Here is an 11,199-nt window from a genome sequence, read left to right as displayed (position 1 = left end):
TGCTGAAACACTGAACAAAAAATTAAAAGACAATCATTTTGATGTCACCCGGTGCGGTCCGCACTCCCTTAGTGATGCCTATGTTTCTACCACCCAAGAGTAATCGACAAAATGTGCATGGGAACACCACTACCTGAAAGTATATTACTGTTCCTGAATCCTCATTGGGCCCAAATCCTGGAGCTGACACTACTTTAGGAGTATCTTCACCAGCAGGACTACAGTAGTTCCAGAGCCATCTCACCAGCATCCCCCTCAAAGCAGTTAGGGATGGGTCATAAATGTCGGCTTTAACAGCGATGGGCACGTTTATAGAAACAATTGGGTATTAAAATCTGGATATTTTTCTGGTTTCCAGAAAAATACACTGCAGTGTACTTGGGTGGTGGGAACAAGAGGCTGTTGCGCAAGAGAGGAAGCGGTTCTTTAATAACAAAACCGTTATCATACATATAATGATCTCCCCAAGGATGCTTACCAGAATGAATTCGGAGCTAAGGGATTTTAGGTTACTTGGAGAGACCACACACAGGATTATTCTCTCTTAGTAGAGAAGATTAGAGGCAGATTTAATAAAGATTTTCAATGGTTTGATGATTTTGATTCGGGAGTAATTGATTTCACTAACAGTGGGTTTTATAATCATATATAATTGGCTAAATAATCAGAGGGGATTAAGAAAATTTCAGTAAAAAAATTTTGTTCTTTGTGAAAGGTAGATAGAGGCAGGTTTGATGATATCTTTGAATGCAGATGTAATTAGAAAGCTCTGCAGAGCTATGAAGTGAAGGGGTGGGTACGGGGGGGGGGTGGGGGAAATTAGATAACTCTTTCAACAAAAGACTGAATGGTTTTGTGTGCCTTTTGGATTGGGAAGCTTCTTTCTTGAGAGGGGTTTGTAAGAAGGCAAGGCCACTGAATGAAAGGAGCTCCTCAGTCTCCAAAGGGGTGGGTAGAATGAAGAAATGTGCAGAGAATCGGAATGTGGGCAGGAACCTATATCCAGAGCAAGCTACAGTGCTAGAAAGGGAATTTCAAAGGAAGTCATTGATTTTAAGATCCAATCTTTTGGCAAACAGACCATCAACAGCCAAGGATTTAGATTTGAAGTGACTTTGTTGATGGCAAAGCAGGTAAATTGTTGAGTGTGGCTTTGGTTTTCAGAATCGATACATCTGCAAGTTGTTGGAAGTGTTCTATGAAAACATGTGACATCAGTTGGGTGAGGCAGCATCTGCTGTAATAGAATGTGCTAGTGTACAATTTTGATTTGGCACCATTGCCACTACATTAAATTTAATACAGCGCAATAACAAGCATTTTCAGCTCAAGTCCCTACCACCCAATTAACCTACAAACTGGTACATTTTGAAGGGTGGGAGGAAACTGGAGAACCTAGAAAGAAATCCATGCAGACATGGAGAATGTACAAACTTATTCCAGTCAGCGCAGGATTCAAACTCTGGTCGCTGGTGCTGTAATATCATTGTACTAATGTGCTGCTTGAGAAGAAAATGAGCCAGATAGGAATCGAACCTACAATCTTCTGATCCGTAGTCAGATGCGTTATCCATTGCGCCACTGGCCCCAGCTGGGTACTTCAGCAAACAACTAGTCTTAATCTCATACACTAGGTCACAATGCTAAATGGATTAGTGGACCACCACAGTCCTATTTAAATAGTTTGTTAGAGGTTAGTTGAAGGATTTTATGTTCTGTTCTGTGTAAATTTCTGTTGCTTACCAATGCATGGGAATAAAAACATGGCTGCGCTGCCGAAACAGTGGCACTGCCGCTGGTGTGAACTCGGAGAGAGGAAGGCAGAGACGCCACTCAGGGTGTGACTGCCTGGCCATGATGGTGAAGTATAAGCTTTAAACGACCTGTTAGAGGAGCTGACAGTGTTTTTAATCCTGCCACCTGTCTGTGCCCAAGATGGCAACTCTGCTGGGCACCATTACCACAAAGGGAGTAGCAGACCAGTGCAGGGCACCAGGGAGAATACCCCCAACCCCCCCTTGAGAAAAGGAAGAATGGGAGATAACCCTACAGGGAAAGTGTCCATGGCAGCAGACCAGCGAGTGGCACTGTTACAAGATCAAACCAGCAACCACAAAAAAGGCACATCACACAGGGGTAAAGATGAACAATTACTTTATTAACAAAAAATCACCTTCAAACTTTAATTAAAAATCCCCCCCCCTTTCTAACAATGCCCACTGGTTAATATACAAATGTCTATAACAGTGTAAAACTAATACATTCCCCAGCCTAAATATAACATATATAATTAAGTCTAAGTTATATTTCCAACCAGCCCACCGGAAAAAAAACTTAGATACAAAACATATAAAACTCACAAAACTTTGACTTCAATAGAAGTAAAGATCGTAAACAAAATTCAGTTTGTTTGGTAAACTGAAGCCAAAAGATCTATGTGAGAGAGTGAGAGCACACAATTTGAAGTGGTCCTGTGTTGCTTGCAGAGAGAGGAACAATGGCTTCTGGCTGCCTTTGGAATGTTCCTCCCTTTTAAAATGCTCAACATTCTAAACTGCCTCCCAAACAATGACTCTGCTTGGACCTCCTTCCACTCCACAGCCACACCCAGCCGTGGTTTGTCTTCCAAGTCCAGAAATTTCTAGATCATCTTCTGCACATGCCCAGTCCATCTCTCACCTTCACCTTTGCACTTAAAGGCAAACTGTCACTTTCCAACACAAAACCACACAACACATAGGCCAATACACAACACAGAACTCTGTAACAGACACAGCAGCTGAAGGACCAACACAGGCTGCTGGGAACCAGGTATTGGAACTGTGATTTGTGAAGGTGTTGAAGGCAAGCAGGGCTCTCAAAGGACCTCTTGGCACTGAAGGATTGCTGATTGTGTCAGGAGGTTTTGGATCTGGAGCTTGGTTTGCTAATGTTTTGAACCGGGGTCTAGGCGGCTGCAGAGGCTGAGGGAGTGCTGCAGGCAAATTCACAGTGTCTCTGAAGGGACTCATTTACTTCTCTTTCTCATTGTTGGAGGTGCCAGGCAATGCTCATGGTGACTATTTATTTGTCTTGCAGTAGATAAAAGTTGAAATATATTTTTTATGCACTAATGTGTGACAATAAAAGGAACCTTTCAATATTGATTTGGTCTGAATATTCCACAGCGCCTGTCTGGTGCAGTTTTCTGTGTATTTCATATCACAGATTTATTTTAAAATTAATATGTTAAAATATTTAGATATACAGCATGTTAAGACAAAATACACAGATACAAGGTATGAAAGTTTTAGATGAGGAGTATAAAATTAATTTATTTGCTGATGACGTATTGGTGTATTTAATAAACCCAGCTCAGTCACTTTTGCATTTGGAGGAATGTTTAATACAATATGGATGTCTTTCTGGATATAAAGTTAATTGGGGGACAAAAGTGAAATATTACCGGTAAGTGAAGGAGATTATTCAGTTTATAAGAATATTATTAATTTGAAGTGGACTGATCGAATTAAATATCTGGGTATAATTTTGAATGTTAATTATCAATCATTATATAAATTAAATTATGCTCCGTTAATGAAAAAAATTAAAACTGATTTGATTAAATGGAAAGATTTGTCTATTAATTTAATGGGAAGGATAAATACAATTAAGATGAATATCTTTCCGAGTATACAATATGTTTCAATCTATTCCGTATTTACTTGATAAAATTTTTTTTGAGCTTTAAATAAAATGGTTAGGGAGTTTTATGGAAGGGTAAATTTTCGAGAGTAGCTTTGAATAAATTAACTTGGAAATGTGAGTTAGGGGGACTATGTTTACCACATTTTCAAAATTATTATGAGGCAGCCAACTTAAATTTATTAATTCATTGATGGATTTGGTACGGCATCCTAGTTGGACTAAAATTGAGATGGCAAGTATTTCTGAATTTGAAATGCATCCACTTTTAGGTGGAATATAAATTTGTTACAACAATATTGTGCCTATACTAAAACATTTAATGAAGTTATGGATAAAGAAAAATAAAATGATAGGCTCTAGGGGTAAATTATTGGCTTTGACTCTGTTGTATAATAATCAACATTTCTTTTTCAATACATAATCAAAGGTTATTGCATTGGAGATTTAAAGGTGTGAAAAATTTGGGAGATTGCTTTAAAGAGGGTAAGTTTTTATCTTTTAATCAGATGAGGGAAGATTTTGGTATTGATAAGAATTCTTTATTTCTTTATTATCAAATTTGATCTTTGGTAAAATGTATGTTTGGTAGAGATTTGATTTTACCTAAAATGACTAAATTTGAGACTTCTTATGAAGGTACCAGAGAAGGGTATATTTCATTTATGTATCAAATATTACAGGATGGTATGGATAAAAAGGGTTGGGATAGATCTAAACTTAAATGGGAAGCAGATATGGGTTTTATTTTTTCTGAAGAGGATTGGTTAGATATCTGTTATGATAGTGTAACTAGATTGATAAATGCACGTTATGCAATGATTAATTACAATTTTTTACATCAATTATATTTGACACCTGAAAAATTAAAAAAATATGGTTTTAATGAATCAGATTTGTGTTTTAGATGTGGTGATACAGTTGGAACTTTTTGTCATGTTGTTTGGTCATGTATACATATACAATCTTTTTGGAAGAAAATTCAATCGTTTTTAGAATACCTGTATAAGATTAAAATCGTTTTAGATTCAACAGTATTTTTATTGGGTAGTTTGCAACCTCTGAAAGGTTTGGGATTAGATAAATTCCAGGTTGCTTTTATATATTTAGCTTTATCCGTAGCGAAAAAATGTATTGCTAGTACGTGGAAAGATACAAATATGATTGATATTAATAGATGGCATAATGAGATGAAATATTGTTTAATAATGGAAAAAATTGCATATGTTTCACATGATAATTGTAATTTTTTAATAAGTGGCTGTTATACTCAGAATATTTACATTTATAAATATAAATAAAGTTCATGTTTAATTGCTGTATATGTTATTATATTATTATTTTTTTGAACTAATAAATAAAGTTTAAAAAAAAGATATGCAGCATGTAACAGGCCCTCCTGGCCCACAAGCTTGTGCTGCCCAGATACCCCAATTAAGCTATAACCCCCATATGTTATTGAAGGGTGGGAGGAAACTGGAGCACTGAGGAAATCCACACAAATACAGGGAGAATGCTCAATCTCCTTACAGACAGTGATGAGTTCGAGCCTGGGTCACTGGTGTTGATCTAACTGCTGCACTAATCCTTGAGGAAAAGCTCAGGCCCGATCATATATCTTTACCTCTGAAGGACACTGCGACACCAGCTGAGTTCCCCCTCACATGTCATCCAGAGGAACTACAGAAACTTTCTCTCGTGACTGTGTTTGAAAGGGGAAGTGAAAGGTGGAAAACAAAATTAAATTTAGGGCTGATTCTTTCCAAGACTCCTACTCACTTCATCATGACTCGGCTTCTGTAGTGATCAGTAACAATCAGTATCTCTGCTTCACTCAAGTTCTTTTCACTTCAAAAATAAGCTTTATTCATTAATAAAATATACACATGAAATACACCAACAGTGCATGGTTTCCTTTGCATTCATAGTCCAGTCTCTATTTTCATTGTTTTCAGATTCTATAATCAGTAAAATCCCTGCTATCCAGATTTCAAGCAACTGGCACCCTCCAGCAACTAACAAACTAAATCGAGAAAAATAATTAAAAAAACCCAAATAATAATAAAATAACATGCAAAAAATACATAAATTTAAAATCATAAGTGTTCTTTGAAGTAACACATACACCTTTGGTGAAGATGAGAGCACATATTCAGCCAGTGGAGTGCCTTGGTTGTGCTTGTAGCAATTGTTTGAATAAAGTTGTGTTTGAATAAAATGGCATCCCTCAGGAGGAGGAACTGGTTGATCCCATTCACTGTTGGCGTAACTCCCTATCCCTGCTTAGTAAGAGTTGCCCCGGTCAGAGGCTTTGTCTATGAACTTGGGTGGGGGTTAATTATGTTAATTTTTTGGGCACCTCCATGGAGGGGGAGGAACCTGCAAATACACCAGTGGTTATATGTTTTCTAACAATGTGACTGAAAAAAATGCAAAATGTTTTAAGGTTTATATATTTATGCAAGGGAAGTTTGTTTGGTGTAAGTATAGTTTTGTATTTTTGTCTTTTAAACTGTTTATTCTTAATGCTGGTGTATTAATTAGGCAATGTAGAAGTAAGTCTCAAGCAACGTGAAAATGCACTTATCCGGCATCTACTAATCTCCATAGGTGATGGATAGCAGGGCCTTTAATGTACAAAGACCACACATGGCTTTCTTTTCATTCATGGTCCAGTCTCGACATTCATTGTTTTCAGATCTATATATTTGTATTTTTTGCTAATACATTTTCCATACAAAATACCAGTGCATTCATGTATAGATAATGCACCCTTTGAAGTTTGCTTGGCTGTTGTGCTGGACTAAAATTCTCAAATATTTTCAGGCTGTGGATGAAATGGGCAAATCACAAGTGTAGCCTTTGAAAGAGAGTATTACCTACAGTGGCCTAGGTTAGCCATTCTCAACAGTTGGAGTGAAACACAACAGACACAGTGATTGCAGTAAAAGCATAGAGATGCTGGAGGAACTCCGCAGGTCTTGCAGTGTCCATGGGAGGTTAAAAAAAAATAACCAACGGAGGAGTCACGTGATGGAGTAGTGGCCGGACAGTGAACTCCAGCCCTCTCCAGAAAAGTCGGGAAAAACAAAGGAAAACACAAAGGCACAGAAATAAAAGTTACAGAAAAGTGAGTATAAAGGTGGAAAGAAGATGGCGACAAAAAAAGAAAAATCAAAATCAACGGTAAGAAGAGAGGAAGAGAAGGCAACGGAGGAAAAAGGTGAAGGCCTTACCTGTCCGAAGAGGCCCGCTGCGGAGAGAGAAACCCGCTCCCTCAGGTCGGTAAATAATGGACTACAAAAATGGCTCGCTGAGCCGAGTAAAAGTGCGCAACCGCGCATGAAAAAAAACACACCGACGGGAGGGGGGACCAGCTGGGGAGTCGATCTCCACAGCCGGCAACGACAGCTGCAGAACACCTGCAGCAAGAAGAGACCACAGAAGACAATAGAAACAAGAAAGAAGAGAAGGAAAGGGCAACAAAGAAACAACAGATGGCCAACCCAGAGGAAGAAGAAGAGGAAGAGGAAGAGTAGAGTGAAATAGAAGAAGAAGGGAAAGGCAAGATAAAGGATATACTTTCTCTTATTAAAGAATACATGGAGTCATTTAAAGAATGGCAAACACAGGAATTTAATGATTTAAGAAAAAGAATAAACAACACAGAAGAGAAAATGAATAAAATAGATATGACCTTAACAGAAATGGGAAAGAAAATGGACAAGATGGAAGAGCGGGCAGTAGCAACAGAAATGGAGGTAGAAGACTTAAAAAAGAAATTGGAGGAATCTAATAAAAAAACTAAAGAGACACAAGAACTACTAGCTCAAAAAATAGATACAATGGAAAATTATAACAGAAGAAATAACATAAAGATAGTGGGCCTTAAGGAAGATGAAGAAGGCAAGAATATGAGGGAGTTTATAAGAGTGGATCCCTAAGACCCTAGGATGTCCAGAACTACAGCAAGAAATGGAAATAGAAAGGGCACATAGAGTATTGGCCTCTAAACCACAAGCACAACAAAAACCAAGATCTATTGTAGTAAAATTCCTAAGATATACTACAAGAGAAAAGGTACTGGAGAAGACAATGGAAAAAGTAAGAGAGGGCAACAAACCACTGGAGTATAAAGGGCAAAAAATCTTCATTTATCCAGATATAAGTTTTGAACTCCTAAAGAAGAGAAAAGAGTTCAATACAGCAAAGGCGATTTTATGGAAGAAAGGGTATAAATTTATACTAAAGCATCCAGCGGTATTGAAAATATTTATTCCAGGACAACAAAACAGACTATTCTCGGATCCAGAAGAAGCACGAAAATTTGCAGAACAATTACAAAAATAGACTGAGGGATGAAGACGGGTAATGAGAGTAAAAATGATCACGATTGATATGTATGTGGGTAAAGACAAAAATAGACTGAGGGATGAAGACGGGTAATGAGAGTAAAAATGATCACGATTGATATGTATGCGGGTAAAGAGGTATAAGAGTGAATAGAGACAATGTGCATACGTGAATGTATCTGTACTTAGAGGAAAATATAGATAGTATAGACAAGAATTAATAAGGGAAGGTAATGGAATAGAGAGAATAAGGAGGGAATTAAAAGAGTGACCTTTGTGACATATGAAAAGTGAAATCTTTTCTGGGGGGGCTGGGTGGGGGGAAATAGCGGTCACTGCAAAATCAGTTGACGCTTGCGAGTGGATTCGCAAATCCAAATGGAGAGGGGAGATGTGGTTGTCCGACAAGGGATAAAGGACAACTCAGGAGGGGAAGGGGAGATTGGGGATAAAGAAGATAGAAATAGGAGAATAAGGAAAATGTTGGATGTTGTAGGAATGTTGTCTTATAAAGAGTTGAAAATAAGAAAACAGAAATGGAAAAGGAGGAAAGGTAATGATGGAAAAACGGAAAGAGAAGATAAACAAAATATAAAAGGGCTACGCTGAACTATATGACTTTAAATATTAATGGAATACATAACCAAATTAAAAGGAAGAAACTACTAAATTTAAATGAATAAATGTATTCCATTAGAAAAAATAACATATAGGTTAAGAAATAATATTGAAATATTCGAACAAGTATGGGAGCCTTACATTAAATACAATAGCGAAAACCTACCGGGGACAAACATTACCTAAGTTGATGGAAGGAAAAGGAAAGAAAAGAATGGAGTCAGTAGAATTTCTGGTGTATTTTTGTTGAATGACAACATTGTCTGACTGGCTTAATGCAACCTAGATTGTATACCTAAAATGGATGAGAGGGGGGGTGGGGGGGTGGCTTGGGAGGAGGGAGGGGGGGGGGGGGGAGAAAAAGTCACTGTATATGTGTGAAAAAGAAATAGTGTATATCATGGCTAATGTGATTTATGGTGTGAAAAAAAAAAATAAATAATAACCAACATTTCAGGCCGGAGCCCTTCTTCCCTTATTTTGCTTATGGCCCCCCCCCCCCAGGACTCTGCTCAAAGTTTATGGATAAGTTTACTTAAGGAAATTAGGAAGGCAAAAAAAAAAAGACACGAGGTCATTTTGGCAAACCATGTGAAGGTAAACCCAAAGGGTTTTACAAGTATATTAAAAGGATAGTAAGGGACAAAATTGGTCCCCTAGAAGATCAGGGTAGTCGTCTATGTGTGAAGTCTAATGTGATGGAGGAGATCTTAAACAGTTTTTATTGCATCAGTATTTACTCAGGAACCTGGCATAATGTATAAGAAAGGAAGCAATAGTGACATGGAATATATTGAGATTAAATAGGAGGAGGTGCTTGCTTTCTTACAGCGAATTTCCCACAGTTGTCTTGGACCTCACCATGTCGCTGGATCTGGGCTGGAGAGGACCTGTGCAACCCCTACTCGCCTAAATCCATTCACGCACACGCTGTTCCTTTCTGAGGAGTGGGGTATCCTTTTATTGAACCCCATAAACTGACTGAAAGGAACCATCATCATATGGAATGAACAGTTAGAAGGAAGGGCAGTGAATAAAAGTAGATAAATCCTCAGGACCTGACATGGCATTCTCTCGGACCTTGAGGGAGACTAGCATAGAAATTGCAGGGGCCCTGGAAGAAATATTTAAAATGTCCTGAGCCATGGGTGAGGTGCCAGAGGATTGGAGGGTAGCTCATGTTGTTCCATTGTTTAAAAGAGGCTCCAAAAATAAACATCAGTAGCAGGTAAATTATTGGAGGCTGTTCTGAGAGATCGGATGTACAAGTATTTGGATAGCGAAGGGCTGATTAAGGATAGTCAGCATGGCTTTGTGCATGGTAAGTTGTGTTTAACAAATCTTGTAGAGTTTTTTGAGGAGCTTACCAAGAAAGTAGATGAAGGAAAGTCTGGATGTTGTCTACATGGACTTTAGTAAGGTCTTTGATAATGTCCAACATGGGAGGTTAGTTCAGACACTAGGTATCCATGGAGAAGTTGTAAACGGGATTTGAAATTGGTTGAATAGGAGAGACAAAGTCGTTGTGGATGATTGCTTCTCAGTCTGGAAGCCTGTGATTAGTGGTGTGCCTCAGGGATCAATGACCTGGATGATGTGGGAAATTGGATCAGCAAATTTGCTGATGACACTAAGATTGGAAGCGTTGTGTACAGCGAGTGTTATATAGTCAGGATAATGTGAACTATTTTGTAACTGCATAAGAATATACCCTTCTCACTGTAGTGCACCACTGTGGGGCGTATATATATGGGTGTGTGAACAGTTTCCTGAGATGGTGGAAGACATCAGTAAGTAAAATCTCTTCTGTTATTTGAATCTTGCATCTAAGTTACTTAGGAAGACTCCCAAGTAACACAGAGGCACAAGATGGTAGCAGTGGTATAAGAGAACAAGAATAAAGCCATGCAATTGATTGTAAGTCACTGAAATACAAAGGGGAAGAAGAGAAAAAACCTGACTGGGGAAAAAAAATGGCTGGAGCAACAGCAATTCACCCAGTGAAGGACTGGGAGGCTGAAGACATTGTTGAATCATTTAAAAAGTTTCAGCAGAAGTGCAATTTAGCATTGAAAAGCTATTTTAAAAATGCAACATGAGAGAAGGTCAGTTATATACTTCTCTGGACAGGGGAATGAGGCCTTATTTAATAGCTGGGAGCTTACAAAGATGGAGAAAAATGATCCAGGACAGATATTTGCAAAGTTTGCTTCTCACCTTGAATCCAGGTCTAAACATAGAATTAAATGCTATGAATTTCAAGGCTTAATAAAAGAGACTGATTAAGGTGTTGGTAACTTCCTCACTAGACTAAACATTTTCTGCAAAATGCAGATTTAAGGATATAAAGGAAAGATTAGTCGATCAACTAATATGGGGGAAGAAACTAGAAGAAGACTGGCTGACACGCAAGGTGGCCGCCAACATGCACAAATATTGCCAGAATTCTTCAGAGGGCAGTTGTGCGTATTCAAGAGCTGATGTTGAAAACCTGGACCCCAGCAAAGGTCACCAGAGAAGCTGAGGCAGCAAGATCATAAATTGT

The 11,199-nt window shown here is 38.3% G+C and overlaps 1 long non-coding RNA gene and 1 other non-coding gene across 2 annotated transcripts in view; one reads left to right on the top strand and one right to left on the bottom strand.

Annotated features, from left to right (window-relative positions):
• Positions 1 to 1,515: 1,515 nt before the first annotated feature.
• Positions 1,516 to 1,588, bottom strand: trnar-acg (transfer RNA arginine (anticodon ACG)). Its single transcript has one exon. It is a non-coding gene; the product is annotated as a tRNA-Arg (tRNA).
• A 1,014-nt stretch (positions 1,589 to 2,602) lies between these two features.
• Positions 2,603 to 11,199, top strand: part of LOC138752141 (uncharacterized) — a 28,670-nt gene continuing 20,073 nt past the window's right edge. The window contains exons 1-2 of the long non-coding RNA XR_011350409.1: positions 2,603 to 2,811; positions 4,115 to 4,170. This is a non-coding gene — a long non-coding RNA (uncharacterized lncRNA). The remainder of the gene's footprint in view (positions 2,812 to 4,114; positions 4,171 to 11,199) is intronic.

Source organism: Narcine bancroftii, chromosome 1 (genome assembly GCF_036971445.1).
Source record: "Narcine bancroftii isolate sNarBan1 chromosome 1, sNarBan1.hap1, whole genome shotgun sequence".
Classification (NCBI taxonomy): Eukaryota; Metazoa; Chordata; class Chondrichthyes; order Torpediniformes; family Narcinidae; genus Narcine; species Narcine bancroftii.
Note: the sequence above shows the minus strand (reverse complement) of the source record. Positions and strands in the feature narration are given on the sequence as shown.